We start from the raw sequence: 22217 nt of genomic DNA on the forward strand, positions 1-22217 counted from the left end.
TTTTTTTTAATTTCTCTAATCAGTAATGATTTAGAGCATTGCTTCGTATGACCACAGATAGCCTTAAATTCCTCATTTGAGGACTGTTCAAATCCTTTGACCTTCATTTAACCTTCATTCTTGTATTCTTATAAATTTAAGTCAGTTGTCAATTTATTTTTAGAAATGAGTCCCTTATGATTTCTCTCTCATCAAATTCAACTTAGATACTTAGTATACCATATAAACAATGTAAAGACTAACAGACTGCCTTCTGTGGGGGGGGGAGGGAAGCAAGATTATGGGAAAAATTATAAATTCAATTTATTTTATTAAAAAATGAAATGAGTCCTTTATTAGAAATCATAGTGATAAAAATTGCAATTCTTTTAATCTTGGGTGCATTTGTTTTATTTTGGAAAAAAACCTTGCTATTTAATGTATTCAAAACTATCCTTTTTGCATTTTATATTGTTCACTGTCTCCTCTTTGGTCATAAACTGTTCCCCTTTCCATAGATATGACAGATAACATATTCTTTGTTCTTCTAACTGGTTTATGATATTAACCTTTATGTCCAAATCCTGTAATATATTGACCTCATCAATCATGTGGTCTAAGGTATGAGATGTTGATCTGTGAAGAGCTTCTGCCATACTATTTTCAATTATTCTAGCAATTTTTCTTAAATAGCAAGTCTTTATCTAAGAAGCTGGATTTGGGGGGTATATCAAGAGTATATATTACTATAATCATTTATTACTCTTCCTTTGTACCAAATCTTTTCAACTGATGTACCACTCTATTTTCTAGCCAGTACCAAAAAGTTTTGCTGATTGATACTTTAGCATATAATTTTGATCAAGGACAATTATTTTTTTTCATTAATCCCCTTGATGTTCTTGACATTTTGTTCCTCCATAGGAATTTTATTACAATGTTATCTACCTCTGTAATGTAATTTTTGGTAGTTTGTTTGATATAACACTGAATAAAAACTTTAATTTAATCAGAATTGTCATTTTTATTAGCTTTTATTAGTATTAGCTTGGCTATCCATGAATAATTGACATGTGTCCAATTGTTTGTTATCTGATTTTATTTGGATGAAAAGTGTTTAGTGATTGTTTTCATATAATTTCTGACTTTGTCTTGCAAGGTAAATTGACAAGTATTTATACTGTCCACAGTTAAATTAAATGGAATTTCTCTATCTCCTGCTGCTCTATTTTATTCGTAATATATAGAAATTTATTTTATATCCTGAAACTTTGCTAAAGGTTTTTAATTATTTCACAGCAGCTATTTATTTGGATTTCTAGAATTCTCTAAGATATATCATGTTATCTGAAAAGTGTGAGAGTTTTATTTTTTCATGACTAATTCCAGTTCCTTCAATTTTTTTTCCCCACCTCATTGCCAAAGATTCCACGACAAAATCAATAGTAAATAGTAGTGGTAATAACATGCATCCTTGTTCCATCCTTGATCTTTCTGGGAAAGGTTCTAGCTTACATATAATATTTACTGAGCCTATTAGATGGATATTGCTTAACATTTTAAGGAAAACTCCTCTTATTCCTATGCTCTATAATGTCTTTGTTTATCATATAAAGAAAAGCTTTCCACCATTTCTTAAATTGCATTTTCTTACTTTTACTCATTTTGTCAGATCTTTGAGAAAGATATTTAGAGTTGGAAGACATCATAGTGATCAATGTATCCTGACTCTTCATGTCACAGATGAGTCACAGAAAGGGCAGATGATTTCCCCCACATTATCATAAGTATTTTGTAATAATGGAAATGGTTTAATTGGTAGTGAGATTGAATGGAAACCCATATTCCTTCTTCCCTTTCCCCTGTCTTTTAAGATCTGTCTTAAATTTCCTATCAAATAACATTACCACCTTTTGAAAGTGTGCAGTGATGAGCTCATAGTCAGAAGAACACGGTTTCTCTTCTATAATGAGGGTAGTTTTATGAGAATCTATGAAATCATACAATGACTATATAATTCTCTAATTCATTTTTAGAATTAAACCAATGGTTTAAAATTACATAAAAGAGGAAGAATCAATTTATATTTATCCCAATCATGTTTCTCCCTTATCCTCTGATTTCCCTACTTTCTTCATACCACAAGGAACTGGAAATGGATTTACATTTGTCAGTATACATTTCCCTTCAGATTGTATTCTTCTCAATATAGTTGACCAATGAACAGTACTCACTGCTTATACTTTCTTAGTTGAGTAGTGGTTTTCATTAGGCTTTTTTTTTTTTTGATATCTGGAATGGCCAAATAAGTAATTGCTAAGAACTACTTAATTTTACAGATGGGAAAATAAGACCAAGACTGTATAGCTAATGCTTGAAGGTAGATTTTTTAACACAGGAATTCAAAAATAAAATGAAAATTCAAGTTATCTATAAACTATTCCATGGTCAGGCAAATCATAAGTTCATGATCAGTCTATAAGTATTGGGATTTTATCATTGGCTCTTTTGATTTATGCCATAGTTATGCAATTCTTAAATAATCACATCCATGTGTTTGTACTGGGTACTAATTACAGTGTTTTTCATGATATTGCAGTATTTTATGCAATTATACAAGTGCTAATTTATTAAGATGAACAGCTTATCTAGCAATTTTAGTGGAAACATTAATGAGCTAATTTGAGTTGCTGCCTAATTTGCATAGATTGCCCATTAAGTACATTTTAGGACTATCTATTCCATTACTTATTTCTCATTACCATAAGCCATGAAAGGGAAAGGTTTCTTCAAATTCTTGTAGTTTTGGAACATCATGAACCATTGGGAAGATAAATGAATGCATTGTCACAACTATCCTTTAGTAGAATTATGGAAGAGGTGATGGTCGGAGGAGATAAAGACTCCACATTCATCATTTGTTCTGCCCTTTCCATACTCCTCACTCCAGTGCCATGGGTAAACAGGGTTTTGATCTTATCTCTGTCAAGTTGGCTCTTCTTGTCAGTCAGCATTCAAATTAGACATAACTATATAGTGTGCTTATTAACACATGGCATAGAAGAAAGGCATTAGGGTGATGTAAAGACTAACAAAGCTCCTTCTGTTGGGGGTGTGGAAGGAGGGAAAGCAAGATTGGGGCAAAAATTATAAAACTGAAAATAAATAAAACCTTTCTAAAATTCAAAAAAAGAAAGGTGTTAGTAAGGGAAAATAGTTAAACAATTACCAAAAAAATTGTTTCGATGGTTAGATGTTGTATATTAATCAATAGGGTTTAGATGTCAATAAAACTAAAGCAAAATTAGAATTTCCAGAAAAAAAGGGGGTTCATTGTCCAAATAAGCTCTGCCCAAGTAAATCCACAAATTGAGTATTTATATCAAGGTCTTTGTGCATAATTAATAAAGTCATTGCAAAGTTGCAATATTCTATATGAATGTAACAGTTGAAGGAACTGGAATACTGATGTAAAAGAATGAAAAATAAACATAAAATTCAATCTAATTTAGTAAGTATTTATTAAGTGCCTAATTTGTTTATGGTACAAATTACTGCATTTTTTTCATAGAATAAAAAGTTCAGTTAAAAAAAAGTCCTTGTACCAATGAAATAAAGCAAAATTCCAATCAAATTCACAGCCTCCCATTAAGAAAATCCTCTCATGACAAAGCAACACAATTAAAGATTATAAAAATCTAATAAAGTAAATATAAATCATTATATATGGGATCTTAAGTATATCAATAGTCCATTCTCTTGAAGGAGTTGGTATGCTACAAAACCTTTTCTCTTCAAGAGCTATAGATTTTTTATTTGCTCAAAAGTTGAAATTTCTTTTTAGATAAGAAATATCTTTTAATGTTTCTGTTTTCCTCATACTTTTTATTTCTTATCACACAATAATATTCTACTATAATTACATAACTTTTCAGCTTTTTCTCGATTTTCCATATTTTTAAACACACATAATATTATTGTGAAGATCTTAATAAATACAATGACTTTCTATCTTTGATTTATAATGGTATATATCCCTAAGAAGTGGTATGAGATATGTAGAGTTTATTCAGATGTCTTGGATAATTTCAAATCATTTTTTAGAATAGCTAGCCTACTCTTTTAGCTATAATTATGATGCATTTCTACACCTGCCTTTCCACAGTCTCTCCTACATTGACTTTTCCTCTCTTATTTATCATTGTCAATTTTCATTGTGTGATATAAAATCTCAGTATTGATTTAATGATGATTTATCTTAATGATCAGTAATATACTTTCATTCAATTTATAAATTATACTTATGTAATTTGCATTATTCTGTGGGAATGTATATATTTTCTATGAGACAATATTGATTTTTTAAATGGTCATCACGTGTATGAGGCTATACTGAAAGGTATTATTTTTGTGGTTCAATCTTTTTCAGTCACATCCAATTTTTTTTGTGACTCCATATAGGATTTTCTTGGCAAATATACTGAAATGGGTTAACATTTCTTTGTCCAGTTCATTTTACATATGAGAAAAATAATGAAATAGGTTGAAGTGACTTGTACAGGAGATAGTAAGTATCTAAGGCCCAGATTGGAATTCATAAAGATGAGTCTTTCTCACTCCAGTTTCAACAGTTTATCCAATGCATCACGTAGCTATCCCAATCTTGAAACATAATATATTCCATGTCCTAGGAAGCATTTGATCACAATCTGAATCATTATCATCAACATCTTCATTAATCATCATCATCACAATCATTATTATCATCAGCGTCATCAATCAGGAAAGCTGATAGGTTAGATTATTTCTTTTAATCTTTAGAGTCTATGAGTCTGTAATATTTAGAAATTGGTTACATTTGTAGTTCAGCAATAGACTTGGGTTCTTGTCTGAGACATACTACTTTTTAATTATTTTTTTATTTATTTATTTTTTTGAATTAGGGTTTCACAAGATGATCTCTCATTCATATTATTCTGATACCAAAATAAAAAATAAATATAATAATAAATGTAAATAAAAATAAATAAAATAAAAAATAAATAAAAATGATATTTCTATAACGTTTACTATGTTACAAACATAGTTATATGTGCTTTACAATTATTTTCTCATTTGATATTCACAATTCTATGAAGTATGTTCTAGTATTGTTCTCATTTTACAGAAAGCTGAAACAGTCAAAGCTAAAAATCATTTGCTCTGGTCATATATCTAGTAAGTGTCTGAGACCATATCTGAGCCAAGGTTTTCCTGACTCTAGGCCTGGTATCCTAGCCACATATTTTTAAAAACACTATATAATCAAATTCACTTTTAAATATGTAAGTGACTTGAAGGATGCCACATTTCTTCTTTTGAGTTTCTGTTTCCTTATGTGTAAAATGAGAGGGGTTGAGTATAGAATAGACAATTTACAAATTGCTTTTTGGTGCTGGCATCCTATGAGTCTACAGTTTAAATACTTGTGGGGGAGATAATTTGATATTACTGTGTTTTTCCTCCACTGAAATTAAAATGATTAAATCTCCAATTAAAAGCTTAAAACAAAAAGAAATTCAGTCTTCCACCATTAGGTAATCAATGCATTAGCTCCTGCAGCCAAGTTATAAACTCCATTTTGGCAATAAATAGAATTATCCAAGATACCTAGCATGTAATGTAAGTATCACACAATTATCTCAGCTTCCAAATTGGTTTGAAAATGGATCCACAATGTCTTTCAATAGAGATTCAAATTGATTCTTCATCCCAACTGGAAAACCTCAAATAGACCTTTTTGTTCTAACTTCCCTGGTGGGGCTGTGTGATGCTAACCCCCTGCTGCATGAATGATGTGGAGAATGGACTCTATCATCTCTACTAAATAACCTAGCTGTACCTTATGGAGAAGATATAAACAGTGAGCATGGGGAGCATGTCTGAATCCCCAGCATGCAACCAGTTCAGTTTCTAATACAGGATAAAACTGCCTCAATTTTCCCAGTGTCTTAGTTGTGCTAAAATGTCTCAGTAACATGAGAGAAAAAACAGCTTTCTGATCAAGATTTGCCTTGGAGCAAAGATAAATTGATCCTAGAGGAGTGACAGAGGGAAAACAGAATAAAATGAAGGTATATTAGAATTCTAGACAGAGAATAGAACGTACAAGTTTCTGTATTAATTCTATAAATGACTGTGTGTCTTTAGAAAAGTCATTCCCCTCTCTAAGCTCTTAATTCTGAATCTAAAAAGGAAAAAAAAAAACTAGGAGCAAGTGACAACACTTTTTTCTAAAAAATGGCATAATACCCAGAATATTAGCCTTCAATTGAGAAAGACAAATATAAATCCAATTTCAGAAACTTACTAGCTAGGTAACATTGAACATATCATTTTTATCCCTTTTATAATCATTTCCTTTATCTATTAAAGAGGGATAATAATGCCAACTAACTCGTGATCAAAATCAAATTAGATAATATATGAACTATTTTTAAAATTTTAAGCTCTAAAATGTTAGTTTTCCTATTAAACAGATGTAATTCTGAGTCTACTCAATGATTCTGAATATATTCTCTTATCTATTAAATCATAAGGCTAAATTGGATCTCTCTGAAATCCTTTACAATTATAATTCTTGTTGTATAATGGTGCCTTGAATCTTTTTCAGCTCTGTCATTCTTGATTCTGTGGCAGTTATACTCCCAAGGAAGGTTGCATTTTAAGAAAGATCACAACGAAAATGTCAGGAGGACAGATATTGTAATGTAGATAACATAATATAAGACTAAAGTTTAATTTTTACCAAACCCTACTGAATTTTTAGACAAACTTCCAGGGTATTGTGTATAGCAATAGTGTCTAAGTCAGATTGAAATAGGGTCACAAAAAACATAAAAAGATCTATTGAAAGTTTTATTGTATTGTTATTCATTATTTAAGTATGACCCAATTACATTTTAATCTGATTTGAAACATTTTTGGGAGTATTGATAGTTGTATGTGACCCTCAAGCCATGGATTTGATATCTGTGATGTATGGCATCTGTACAAACTAAAGATCAACAGAAGGGGGTTGAAAGAAATATGTATACATACATACACATATATATATATATATATATATATATATATATATATATATATATATATATATGTCTGAGCGAATGAGAGGAAGTCACATTGATTGGAAATTGAAACCAATCAAACGAGTACAATATACTTGCATTCTTTTGCTGTGCTGACTGATACATTCATCAAACTGACTCACAAATAGAAAATAAACATCCTGAGGTTACAAGCAGATCATATAGAAGATAGACCAGATCAGAAAAAAAAAAACCTTCAAAAAATGCCTACCTGAAAAGCATTCAATTAATAAATAATAAAGCTAAATGGATGTGTTCACTTACTGAGGACACATCAGAAAGTAGATCAATTGAGAAGCAAGTTAAGAAGCAAGCAGATAGTATTGATATTTTAAGGGGAAAAGAGATATAATTATTGTGGATTTTGTGACTGACAATTATTTCATCTGAGAAACAAAACAAAAGCACAAATTGTACTTTCCCTTTCTTATCAATGAGGTGATAATTTGGAGGAGAATGTGTTTCTTATGTGAATATGTTGATTCCCTTTTGATTTTTTGAATTTTCTTTTTAGAATATACTATTGAGTTTCTCATAATGCCATGTGCTTTGTTTTGACTTGATCAAGAAGATGCAATTAAAATGAAGGGTATAAACTAATGATTATGATATGGAATTTGAGTTTTGCCTGCCATGGACATGGGAAGAGCCAATAAGCTGACCATTTTGTGTAAGGGGTTGGGGAGAGTTCCAGTGGCTCTATAAAGCTCTAGGAGTAATAAAATAACTAATTTGGACTTGGAAGTGAATTCAGCAAACATGAAACCCAAACTCCCAGATTTACAGATGAGGAAATAGACTTCGATAAGTTAATTGTTTCTGTTCACATGCTAAGTAACAGTGGAATAATTTGAATCCTGATTTTCTGCCACTAACTCTACTACTCTCCATTTTTTTAAGATAATATCAAATGGGTGTGATTACCATGACTTCTGATAAGGTGATTTATTGAGGAATTCTGAATTATATCACATAGGTGGTTGACTATTAGAAAAAATATATTAATAATACAATCCTTAAGACCTTGGACAATAAATTTGGTCTCACATTGAATTCAGATGACAGCCAGAGTATCACTAATTTAGAAATGAGAAAGAACCACCAGGGATACATACATACATATATATATATATATATATATATATATATATATATATATATATATATATGTATTATATATATAATACATATATATATATTCTAATATTTTCATTTTAAATATAGAAGAGCAAGGCCTAGAGAGATTGAACTGCATGGGCCCATGTGGCAGGGATAGTAAGCCTCAGTGAAGATATTTGAATCTGAATCTGCTGATCCAGAGTTCTTTCCACTGTACCTTATTGCCCACAAAAAGAGCCCAGTGCCAGGAAGACCATAAGGAACAAAAGTAAAATAATGATTGGCACATCTAATTGATCCAAGCAAAGAGTTATCAACAGCAACAATCAAAATGTGCTACCATTTCCAATGTTGCTCTGGAATGAATTAGTAAATTTACAGATTCAAATCACAAGTGAGAATCTGTGGGAAAAGACAAACATGAAAAATAACATCAGCAAAAGCAACATTATAAAAAAGATTATTTTTCACACAGGTAAAAGGCAGTAGAAACCTCCTAAATAGATCTGAGATTTGGATCTCAGTGTTGTGGTAGCCTGGGGAACAAAATAATTGGTTATTAACTCTAAAAAATATTTTTCTTCCTTTCTACTAGGAAATTACTATTCCCCCCCTAGTTTGCAATGGCTCACAAAGTACAAAGTAAAGGGGAAATCTGGTACATACAGTAGCTGTATTGTCTTCTCAATCATGGTCAAAGCAAAAAGGTGATTTTCCCTTTAGAGTCCATGAACTGACAGGTTAGAAATTTGGTATTATCTGATTAATGAGATTAATTTCCAATAATTTTTGTCCAAAGATCAAGCTATGCCATTTAATAAAATTAAACCTAATATTTCTCAATTATTTTTTATCTCATTCCAATTTTACATAGCCTTATTCCTAACCCATGTTATGTATTAAGTATTATAATAGTTCCTCTTAGCTGCCCATAAACTCCTATTATGCCTAGCTAGCTCTATTCTCTTCAGCAATGTTGCTATAATCAGTTACTTTTCCAAACTCATATACTTATCTTCATTCCCCAAATTTCTAAACGATGTGTATCTAGGATAGCAATGAGATTTTTATACCAATTAGAATGATTAAAATCACTACATGATTCAGTACTCATTCAAAGCCATAGCCAAGAGACCCCTCTGAAAGATTAATTCATTTGAAAAGCACTTATTAAGTACTTATATCAGAAACTGTGAGAGATTCCAGGCTCCTCTGCCCTCCTACCTCATATTAAGACACATATCAGTCAATCAACAAACATTTATTTTTTTAAATTGTTTTTAGGTTTCTTTTGCAAGGCAAATGGGGTTAAGTGGCTTGCCCAAGGCCACACGGCTAGGTAATTATTAAGTGTCTGAGACCAGATTTGAACCCAGGTACTCCTGACTCCAGGGCCGGTGCTTTATCCACTGCACCACCTAGCCGCCTCAACAAACATTTATTTAAGGTGCTGAGTTCACATGAGCAGTATTGCAGGCTGATCTACATGACCTACCAAGAATCTCCAAAACAACATTATTCACCAAAGATAAAGCTGTGCTCATGGATAATCAGAATCTAAGTGTTGGCTAAAAACAAAATGATGCTCACTCTTCCTGAACTCAGTCAGGAACACTCTTCTTCCTCCCTTACAGCTAGAACTGAGCAGACCTGGGGATATGAGACAACCCTATATCACACACCTCGTCCCTCATAATTCTCCCTGATTCTCCTTCCTCTTTCCAGTGCTGTGGAGACTTGAAGAGCAATCCAGAGATAATATAATCACAGTTTTTCAGAAGAAACATCTCCTGGAGGTGGTGACCTGGAAGGACAACCACAACAAAATCGTGAACTTCTATTTCTGAAGAAATCTGACTCTGAATGGTCTTGCCAGGTCAGAGAACTTAGAAACAGAAGGAAGAGAACATTTTACCAGTCCATGAAACTATCATTATGAAGAGCTGTGTGGCACTCCACAAAGTTTGGGGGGGGGGGGAGATACCAGCATCTACCTGCAGCATCTACCTGGTTTCAGTTATAACCACCCAAAAGTCAGTTGGAACAGAGACCTAGGTAAATGAACAATGAATCACCTGGTATGTATGAAGGCTGAGATACATTGAGATCTAGAACCCACTGAAACCTCAGTCAGAAGAGGAGGAGTTAATAATTGAATGATAAGGAAAATAAAAAGGATTCAACTATTTCAGGAAGAAGAAAATTCAAAAAACATTGAAAATAAGCAGACAAATTAACAGGAAAAACAGTAACAGAAGGAAATATGGTCTCTAGGTCTAGCAAATTAATTCTATTAATGAATAAATCATGCAAATTGAAGGAAAATGATTCAACATTTGTGGAGACAGACACTGAAGAATTTGAGAAAAACCAATGGTCCACAAAATACTATTATAGCACTGTGTTCAAAAGGAGAATTACAAGAGTAGAATTTATGTGATGTAAATAAAAGTAATAAGCAGAATAAAAATATGAATTTGTAAAAATGTCAACAAAATTTTACAAGAGAGAAATAAATTGGAAATTCAAACACACTTCATACTGAAAGATAAGATGAGCAAGATGATTTCAGAAAAACCTAGGAAATACTATATGAACTAATACAAAGTAAATTGAATAGAATAAAAAAATTGTACATTGTACTAGCAATATTGTAATACTGACCAACTGTGAAACATTTAGCTACTGTGATAAAGAAAATGATTCAAGACAATGGGGAAAAGTACCTTTGATGAAAAATACTATCAAGAAAAGATATTATGAACTCTGAATGCAGATTGAAGTATACTTTATTCCCTTCCTTCATTTATTCCCTTCATTATTCCCTCCCTTTCATTTTAACATGTGGATATGTTTTTTTTTATTTGTAACATTACTCATATGAACATATGTGTTATTTGACATCACATCTATAATTGATATCATATTGCTTGTCTTCTCAAGGACTGGGAGAGGTGTTAGAGGGGGAAATATTTGAAACCCCAAATTTAAAAAGAATGTTGTTTTATACGTAATTAAAAAATAGTTAACAAAATAAATTTTAAAAGCATTTTTCAATATGCAAAATAAAACGTATTGTATTGTATTGTATTTCCAGCCAAACATCTTATAACCTAAACTAAGAAAAAAATTGCAAATTTGAAGCATTAATCCAGTTATGTACAAAGAGAATCCAAGGAGATGAATCCAAGAATCCAGGAGATGAATATCTTAGAACACTCAAATGACTGAATTTAACTGCCTGATGGAAAAATTTCATTCCAGACTATTTTCACACATATAAGATGGACTTTTCTTAAACAGATTCTGATGATTGTTCCAAATTCCCAAGTAGAATTCTTTTACTTTTTTTTTTAAATGGTAACCTTTGCTTTCTCTTGAGGTTCAGTTCCTTAGGTCACAGAAGTAATCTTAAGTGGGTCTAAATTTATTTCTTGCAATTTGAAATCTCTGTCTAAAACAGAAACAGGAATTAGAATCATGTGCTTACTATAATTATTTAGAATCATGTGCTTCCTATAATAATTCACTATATGGTTAACTCAAAGAAAGAAAGGAAATATAGAGTAATGATTATGATGAATTTAATATATCTTATATTCAAATGTTTAAAAGCTTAAGGAAAATATCTATCAAATGATAATTTTTTTTTAGCTAAATGGGTTATCAAAATAGCAAAACTGATTGCTTTCCAATTTTAATGTCTAAGATGCTCCTACCCTTCAGGAAGTGACATTTCTGAGAAATATTCAAACCATACCAAAAACAACCTTGGAAATTCAACAAAAATTTTTGATAGTGTTCCTATGTTGTCATCAGTTAAAATTTCCAGGGCCTCCCCCAGTTTGTTGCTTTCAGAATCATAATGGAGCATCCAGAAACAAACATCACAGAAGAAACCGGGGTCCTCTTGTAAAAATCAGTCCTTGTTGGTTATTCATCTGACTCTGTAAATGTTACAAACAAAGCACGCCCTGGTCCAAATTCAGTGTTTCTTTGTGAGCAGGGGATAAAATGTCTTATCTAAGCAGTCATTATGATCTGTAATCCTTATATCTGTTATGATAAAAAAAAAAGCATGCTCACAGTCTCCCTAGTGACAATGCATGTAAGAAAAATCTAATTTAATTGGACTGGTCACTGAAGATGAAATCTATTTTAACAGACAAGATTTTCCCATATTCTTGATCATGGGACCCTGGCTATGCAATAATTATTCTGCTCAAATCTCTACATTTGGCTATGTTCTGTCATTGTAAAAATGTTCCTTCAAAGTAAAGGACGGCTGGCTTGTAAAGTTCCTTACTAGTGTGCGCCTAAATTCTTTAATTTGAAGGTCACAAGAACAGCAAAACCTATTCAGTGCTCTGAGATTTTGACTGCCCCAAACCAGCAGGGTTTGAGAGGTTTGCATTCTTTATCCTTACTAAATTTAAAAGAATAGAAGATGTTCAGAGTTAATATATAAGATTTCCTTCATTAGCTAAGGCTATTGGATTTGATGAACTTTTTCCTTTGACATGTGAATCCTAGGCAAAGGTTTCTTGTCTGTAGACTCTTTCTAAGTCCCAAAGCAGGTAAGCTGGAGTCTTCAGCAATGACTTCTAGGTCATCCTCCTCTTCATAATGTTTCAACTTCACCAGGCCACACATGAGGCTCAACTTGGCTTTCCAGTTATAGCCCAAGTCATCTATCATAATCTCATGGCCTCCCATCCAATCTTCTGGGTATGGGTAACTCCAGGGAGATATCAGGGTCTGAGGAGTCCCTCCTTTCAAAGATTCCCCATGGGTTTACCTGAGGAAGAGTTTCACATTCACCTCCAGGATCTTGTATTCCAGGAACCAGAACCTGTGCCCCACATCAGGAAGGAGCAGATCAACACAATCTGTAACCATGTCTAAAAGTATTATTTTCAATGAGATACAAGGATAAGTGAGTTGTTCGAGGCCATACAACTCATAAGAGTGTGTGCTAGGATTTGAAGTCATGTTCTCAGATGTCAGTATGTAGAGGAAGTAGTAGGAGGAAGTCATTGCTAATGCTTGTTCTTCATTCTTGAAGAAGACAATGACATTAGGGTATGATGTCATGACAAGTATATGAATTGGATTTAAGGGGGGGGGGGCTGTGCTAATTCACCAACCTCACTTTCTCCTCCAGAACCATCTGCATTCAGAGGCCAGATATGAATCAGGATGATAGGAGATACCACTGGATGGGGGGAGCAATCAAAGGTTATGTGATTTATCCAAGGTCGCACAGCTAGTAAGTGCTAAATCTGAGGCCAGATTCAAATTCAATTGCTTCTGAATTCATTGCCAGCATTCTATGTACTGCAAAAACAATCATTTCTCGGTTTTGTTGAGCACTGAGAAGAAAATAGGAAGTCAATGCCTAGGGCAGGATGAGTAAAGAATGAACAAATTATATTTTGATAGAAAATGTACAGAGAATTGGGAAATGTGGAGTTTAACCTTGTCCCTTCCATTAACTTGATATGTGATCAAGAATACATTATATAGATTCATGTTAATATATATATATATATATATATATATACATGCAGATAGATGCATAAACACACTATATACATTCCTAATATGTTAGAAAAATTAAATATTTGTGATTTTCATAAGTACAATCAGAACTAATTATTATTACTTTTCAGATGAATCGTCTTCAAAAATTTTTCAAAATTGGAGTGCTCCAAATGTAAAATATAATAAAAAAAATCTAACTACATAGAAATTCTTGCCTCCTTAAAGGTTGATTTGTCTAAATATAGACTGGATAATTACTTCTTTTACATGAAGGATTGCTTTTATGTACCAGTCTAATTGTGGCTTTATGATATTAATTATTGGGTTTTTTCCAAATTTGATTTCATCAAAAAAGATAATAATATAGACTTTTAGATTTTGAGGATTTTTCTATATGTTCATATCTATTATATGAAGCTATATCATCCATATCTATCTTCATTCATAAACATATAGATGTGTGTTAATATATTAATATAACAAATTATAATATATTAATACAATTAATATAATAAATTTAATTAAAATTAAAAGACAAAAAGTAAATACATATATAGGGGCTTTCTTTAGGGTTTTTTTGCAAGGCAAATGGGATTAAGTGGCTTGCCCAAGGCCACACAGCTAGGTAATTATAAAGTGTCTGAGACCGGATTTGAACCCAGGTACTCCTGACTCCAGGGCCGGTGCTTTATCCACTGCGCCACCTAGCCACCCCAATACATATATATATTATACCAGTAAAATAATAATTTTATACTTATCTACTTAAATTGTTACAATGGGATCACTATATTTTAATAATAACATCTTAATAAATGATGCTCTAATGGAGGACCAGGCAATAGTGCTTAAGAAAATAAAAGAAGGAAGAACAGTTCAACTGGATAAAGTAAAAGCAGAATAAATGTTTGTTCAATGTGCAATTTAAAAAGAGTAAGGGACCAGGGGAGGCATCTAGGTGGCACAGTGGATAGAGCACTGTCCTTGAAGTCAGGAGTACCTGAATTCAAATCCGGCCTCAGACACTTATTTAATCATTACCCAGCTGTGTGACTTTGGCCAAGTCACTTAACCCCATTGACTTAAATAAAACAAAAAAAGAAATGTTCAAAAAAAGAGTAAGGAAGCATTTTAGATATCATTTAAAGAGGGGAAGACTGGACAATTTTAACTTATCCTATCCTAACACCCTACTCCTAAAATTGATAAACAAGGTGGAATTAAATAATGTGCTTACTATTAGCATTGTTTCTATATTTTTCTATGGATACTCTTTGTCAATTTGAAGATATTAAATGAAAATATGAGATGGGAATAAATTAGAGTTCTGCAGATAATGTACTGCCAACAACATTTTCAATCTCACAATTCACCATGAAGACAACAAATGAATTCAGCTGTATTTTTGATGCTATTGATCACACACACACACACACACACACACACACACACATATACAAATACTAACACACAGAGCAATACCTGTACCTTTAAAGAAATGACTCCTAATAAATTCCTATACAAATTTGAACATTAAAAATTCCTGGCTTAGGGCAGCTAGGTGGCGCAGTAGATAGAACACTGACCATATAGTCAGGAGTACCTGAGTCCAAATCCGGCCTCAGACACTTAATAATGACCTAGCTGTGTGGCCTTGGGCAAGCCACTTAGCCTCATTGCCTTGCAAAAACCTAAAAAAAAATTCCTGGCTTAGAGTCAACAGTAGATATGTTTTTTTTTTCCGACAATGTTTTCTACAATAATATCAAGGAAAGTATAAAAGAGGAAGATATATGTTGTCCAAAGATATTTCCCAATTTCATAACCTGAATAGATTCAAAATGGAAGGTGAATTTACTGGCTCTTAAAATGTTTCTATTTTCAGATAATACTGTGCTATTTGATTCAAGTCCCAGATTATAAAGTCTCCTAAATTACATTATCACTTAATTGATATTGAATTAACTGGCAGCATCATATTTTCAATTATCTACATTTAAAATTGGACCATTACCTTTGACTCCTTCTTTTTCTTCACTCAGCCTATGCATTGTTGTAAAAATCTTGTCATTCCTTGATATATCTTGAATCTGACTTATTCTCTACTTCTAATGAAATGGAGATAATCCTTATCAACTCTTACCTATATTATAATAACTGATATTAAATAAGGATTCCCTGATTAATGTCTACCATAAATCTAATCAGTTCTCCTTCTCCTAAAGTGATTTTTTTCTTAATTATGAATCTACTAGCCAACAAAGACAATAGATATCAAAACTTTGATTTACCAAAGTTCAGGGAATTGCCTAACCCTAAAGGTAACTTTTCAACTTTCATTGGATAAATTACTGTTTGTTATTGCTAGGATATTTTAGTTATGAAGCTATATCTAATCAAAGAATCATTCTTATTTTTCACTCAGTTTTTACAGTGATTTTTTAAACATATAGTTAGTCAAATAACTTCTAAATTCAAAAAGTTCCTTATATCTCATGATTTGAAAAAAAAGAAAAATGAAAAAAGAAAAGAAAACCATCTCTGTTTAGCCTTTAAAGACATGTTCTAGTTAGGTTGAACTAAACTAGATAAACTTACAACAGGGCAGTTAACTGATAGAGCACAAAGTTTGAAGTCAGGAAAACTCATATTCTTGAGTTCAAATCTAGCTTCAACACTTATTTTCTGTGTGACCCTAGTAAGTCGCTTCATCCTGTTTAACCTACATCTGCAGAAGAAATTCTTCATCTGCAAAATGAGCTAGAGAAGGAAATGCTAAACTACTTGATTATCTAAGACAAGAAAATCCCCAAAATAGGGTTAAGATCAGTTAGACATTAATCAAATACTCAACAGTAACATATTTAGTCTTATTTGATTTTATCTCACCATCTCCATGAATAAAATCTAGGAAAATTCACCTTATTCTTGCTGCAGAGTGTGTAAAGTTTGGTCAGACATCAAGTATGCCAAATTCATTCACTGCAATATTTAGATTATCACCAGTAGTCTTGACTTTGAACTTTTCACTATACTTTGATAACTGGAAGAAAGATAAGGCTGCTGACTTTGGGAATGTCTGCCTCATCTAAATCCATTTCACATACAAATCAAGATATTACCCCATGATGTCATGTACCTCTGAAAATAAAGAATGAACAATATATATATTGATAGATATATGTATATAGCTACAAACATACATTTATATAGCTTGGTGGTTATTCATGTCATTTATATGTGATTCTTCATGAATCCATGGACAAAACATATGCTTTTCTTGGCAAAAATATTGGCATATTTTGCCATTTCTTTCTCGAGTAGATTAAGAAAAAAAAATTAAAGCCTTGCCTGGATCACACAACTAATAAATGAGGTCACATTTGAACTCAAGTATTTTTGACTTCATGCCAACACTTTATATACTGACCCATATAGTTGTACATACACACACACACACACACACACACACACACACACACACACACACACACTGGCTGGTTCTTGTCCTTCATTATCAAATTAGACTAAAATTTCATCAACATGTTTGAGACAAATTATAGTATATCCTACCAATACAATCTCATAATGCTCTACCATGGGTTGGACCCTAAAAGTCCATGTGAACATCCGAGATGGGTACTCTAAACTTAATGACTGTCATGTGTTTGGATGAGTAAAGGACACCACGCCTTTTTGATCTCAGCTGGAATAGAATCAGCACCAGGGGCTTTGCCTCTTGAAAGGAGCCTAATGGCATTCAAAACTTCTTTTTCAGTTGGAACTTCACCTAGTGACCTATTGACTTCAATTTGAGAAAAACATTCAGTGACTTCTGCATTGATTGATGATGATCTATTAAGAGCACTATGGAAGTGTTCAACCCATGTCTGTAGGATCATATTCCTATCATTAATAAATGTAGATTCATTAGCACTGAGTAGTTGAATTGCACCATATTCTTCTCTAATCAGTAATGATTTTGAACAACTTTTCATATGAATATGGATCAATTTGGTTTCCTCATCTGTAAATTGCCTTTGCATATTCTTTGACCATTTATCAATCGGGGATTGACTTTTTTTATAAATTTGACTCAGTTCTCTGTATATTTTAAAAATATGTCCTTTGTCAGAAATACTAATTGTAAAAATTCATTTCCCAACTTACTACATTTCTATGGATCTTGGTTACAGTGGTTCTGCTTGTGCAAAAGCTTTTTAATTTAATGTCCTCAAAATTATCTAATTTGTTTTTAATGATGTTCTCCATTGCTTCCTTGGTCATACACTGCTTTCTTTCCATAGATCTGACAGATAAACTATTCCTTGATGTCTGAGTTTGCTTATAATATTATCTTTTATCTAAATCTTGTATCCATTTTGATCTTATCTTGGTGTAGGGAGAATGATGTTGTTCTAATCCAAGTTTCTACCATATTAACTTCCAATTTTCCCAAATGTTTTTAGTGAAGAAAGAGACACTATAATCTTTGGGTTTATCAAACAGAAGATTACCATAATCATTTCCTGCTATTACAACTAGTCTATTGCAATGATCCACCACTCTATTTCTTAAACAATACCAGACAGTTTTGATAACTGATGCTTTATAATATAATTAGATCTGGTAAGGTTACATCATCTTCTTTTGCATTTTCTTCATTAAATCTCTAGATATTCTTGACTTTGTTTTTCTATATGACTTTATATGCAATTTTTTCTAGATCATTTAGTTAATTTTTTTCAAAGTTTGATAAGTAAGACACTAAATAAGTCGTTTAATTTAGGTAGAATTGTCATTTGGGGGCTGGTCCTGAGCCCGGGGGGAAGTGAGCCGCGCGGGACCGGAACGGGTCCGGAGCTGAGGCTGGAGGCCGGCGGCGCCGCCACGGCCGCGGGGATGGTGGGGCGGGAGAAGGAGCTGACCATCCACTTCGTCCCCAGGAGCTGCCAGCTGGTGGAGGAGGATGTTAATGTCCCTCATAGGCGTGCTTTGATTACTGGTGCCACTGGCCTACTTGGCAGAGCTGTGTACAAAGAGTTTGAGCAGAACAACTGGCATGCAGTTGGCTGTGGATACAGTAGAGCTCGACCTAGATTTGAACAAGTCAATCTTTTGGATACTCATGCAGTTCATGATATCATTCAGGATTTTCAGCCCCATGTCATAGTGCATCATGCAGCAGAAAGACGGCCAGATGTTGTAGAGAATCAACCAGATGCTGCTGCTCAACTTAACGTGGATGCTTCCGGAAATTTAGCAAGGAAGCAACGGGAATTGGAGCATTTCTGATTTACATTAGCTCAGATTATGTATTTGTTGGAACAAATCCACCTTATACTGAAGAGGACACACCAAATCCACTAAATTTGTACGGTAAAACAAAACTGGAAGGAGAAAGAGCTGTCTTGGAAAACAATGCTGGTGCAGCAGTCCTGCGAATCCCTGTTTTGTATGGCGACGTTGAAACACTGGAAGAAAGTGCTGTCACTGTCATGTTTGATAAAGTTCAATTCAGCAACAAATCTGCTAATATGGACCATTGGCAGCAAAGGTTCCCCACAAACGTTAAGGATGTTGCCAGTGTTTGCCGGCAGCTGGCAGAGAAGAGGATGTTGGATCCTACAATCAAAGGCACTTTCCACTGCTCTGGCAATGAACAAATAACCAAATATGAAATGGTACGTGCCATTGCAGATGCCTTTAACCTTCCTAATAGTCACTTAAGACCTATCACTGACAGCCCAGTCTTAGGAGCTCCCTGTCGGAGAAATGCTCAACTTGATTGCTCCAAATTAGAGACTCTGGGCATTGGCCAGCGAACACCATTTCGAGTTGGGATCAAAGAATCACTTTGGCCTTTTCTCATCGACAAGAGATGGAGACAAACGGTCTTTCATTAGTTTATTTTTTTTAGTACAAAAAGTACAGTATGTGGCACTTTTTAAAGAAAAAAGGAAATAGTTTTGTATGAGTGTTTTTCAATTGTGACACTTAACGATCTTTCAGGTAAATGATATTGCTTTTGCACTAGTGAAACGGTTTCCTAAAGGAGTTAAGTGGCAAAAGAGCCCTGATTGAAATAATCTTTCCTTTTATCATTTTTGTTTCTTCTGGCTTAACTTCTTGTTGGAGAATGATAAATTATGATTCTTGAAATAGTTTATGCCCAGGATAAAGCAGGTCCGATGCAGATTTGGATGCAATGCATTGTATATGCTGTTGACCTCTTCAACTGCTAAGTTTCTGCAGCTGACTTTAATCAGTTCCTCTCACCAAAAAAAGGGAAAAAAATCATTTTTACAGCTATCGTTCTAATGTGAGTTAAACTGATGTGAAAATCATTGGCGTTCATTATTTCATTACTTTGAGCTCAGATCAAATGTTTTAAAAAAAGTAAAACCTTATTTTTGCAACTTGAGTACAGTTTTTATGCTTAAGATATATTTTCAGAATGTTATGTATCTTGAAACCTTTAGCTCGATGCTTTCTACATTTGTAGCAAAATACAGTAAGCACCCATATGAATGGGTTCTTTTGTGTGTTTTTGTAACTGTCTTTTTTCACTCCATGTCTCTAAATGATGTTTTAAATCTGTGGCTGTACTTTAAACATTGTTTTAGTCTGATAATGAACCTCTTAAGCCTTTTGACTAGTCATGAATGACAATAAATCTATATTGCTGGCAAAAAAAAAAGAATTGTCATTTTTATTATATTAGTTCTGCCTCTCCATGAGCAGGTGACAATTGCCCAGTTATTTAAATCTGGTTTTATTTGTGTGAAAAGTGTTTTATAGTTGTTTTCATAGAGCTTCTGAGTCTGCCTTGACAGGTAGAATCCCAAGTATTTTATATCATTTGAAGTTGCTTTTAATGGAATTTCTCTTTTTAGCTCTTGCTGCTGTATCTTCTTAGTAATATATAGAAATGCTAAGAATTTATATGGGTTTATTTTATATCCTGTGACTTTGCTGAAATTACTAATTGTTTCTAGTAGTTTTTTTAGATGATTTTTAAGGATTCTCTAGGTATACCATCATGTAATCTGCAAAAAAGTGAAAGTTTTATTTCTTCCTTCCCAATTCTAATTCATTCAATTTATTTTTATTCTCTTATTGCTGAAGCTAACATTCCTAATACATTATCGAATAGTTGTTGTGATAACAGGCGTCCTTGTGAAATGCCTCTCTAACAAGCATATAATGCTTGTTGATGGTTTCAGATAAATACTGTTCATTATTCTAAGTAACAGTCCATTTATTCCTACACTCTCTAGTGTTTTTAGTAGGAATGGGTGCTATATTTTGTCAAAGGCTTTTTTAGCATCTATTGATATAATCATATGATTTCTGATAAGGTTTTTATTGATATAATTAATTATATGGCAGAGAGAATGCAGGTACTGTGCTAAAATCTCCTGGCTTTTCCTCAGAACAAATATGAAACAAGCCTCGTAAAATATTTCAAATCCATAAAATCCTGAAAGAGCAAAGGAGAAGAACACCCACCACCAAGGTCTGTCTCAGGGAATTGTGGATGAACCAGGGACAGTGAGCAGAGACCCAGTCCAGGAGCTGTGTGGTGAGACCCCATACTAATCTCAGAGTAGCCTCAGAAGCTTTTGTCTTTGTAAGCAGACAGGACATCTCCAATGAGGTTAGAGGGAGAATTCCAGCACAGCAGTTAGTCTTCAATCCATTCAACTCTGAAAGACCAGGGCCTCATTCCTCATATTTTCAGCAGAGTCCACTTGTTTCCAGTTGACCCTCCCTCCATCCCTGTGGGAGAAAGGGACTCTTCCAAGAGCAAACACAGTAACAACCTCCTCACCCCCAGACTCAAGTGTGGGCAGCAGATCTCTCTCAGTACTGAGTGAATAATGAGATTAGCTATATAGCACAAGAGTACACCCCACATTGTTCAAGGATAATTCATACCCTGCTGTCCTCACCCCAACCACCCAGGCCTAGGGAGTGGACCACAAATCAAAGTCACAGACACTCAAAAGAAAGTCTATAGCAACCATTACTGGTCAACCTACTTGAAGTTACTAAACCCAGTGAGCAAAGCCTCTAGGGTTTTCATAACCAGAGCTTTGTGAAACAGCCCCACCTCCAACACAAGATTCTAGGAAAATGAAGAAAGGCCATCAGAAAGGGGAGTGTCCATTGAAAGCTACCTTGAAAACACACCTGAATTTAGAGAGAGCTAAAACTTCTGAGGAGAATATGAACTTGTCTCCATTTGAGAAATAATTCTTAGATGAGAAATGAAGAAGTTTAAAAATCAATTGGAAAAATTAGAAAAAGAAACCCAAGAGAAAATTAATGCCTTGCAAGAGAAAATTAACACCTTGCAAGAAGCGAATATATACCTGGAAAATACAAGTGGATAACTGCAAAAAGAAAACAATTCTCTGAAAACCATAATTGGGCAAATGG

General features: G+C 33.3%; 2 pseudogenes; one reads left to right on the top strand and one right to left on the bottom strand.

Annotated features, from left to right (window-relative positions):
* Positions 1-11943: 11943 nt before the first annotated feature.
* LOC141493459 (snRNA-activating protein complex subunit 3 pseudogene) lies at positions 11944-12926 on the bottom strand (annotated as a pseudogene).
* A 5722-nt stretch (positions 12927-18648) lies between these two features.
* On the top strand, positions 18649-19684 carry LOC141512973 (methionine adenosyltransferase 2 subunit beta pseudogene; annotated as a pseudogene).
* Positions 19685-22217: the final 2533 nt, after the last annotated feature.

The sequence above is a fragment of the Macrotis lagotis genome, chromosome 1 (genome assembly GCF_037893015.1).
Source record: "Macrotis lagotis isolate mMagLag1 chromosome 1, bilby.v1.9.chrom.fasta, whole genome shotgun sequence".
NCBI lineage: Eukaryota > Metazoa > Chordata > Mammalia > Peramelemorphia > Peramelidae > Macrotis > Macrotis lagotis.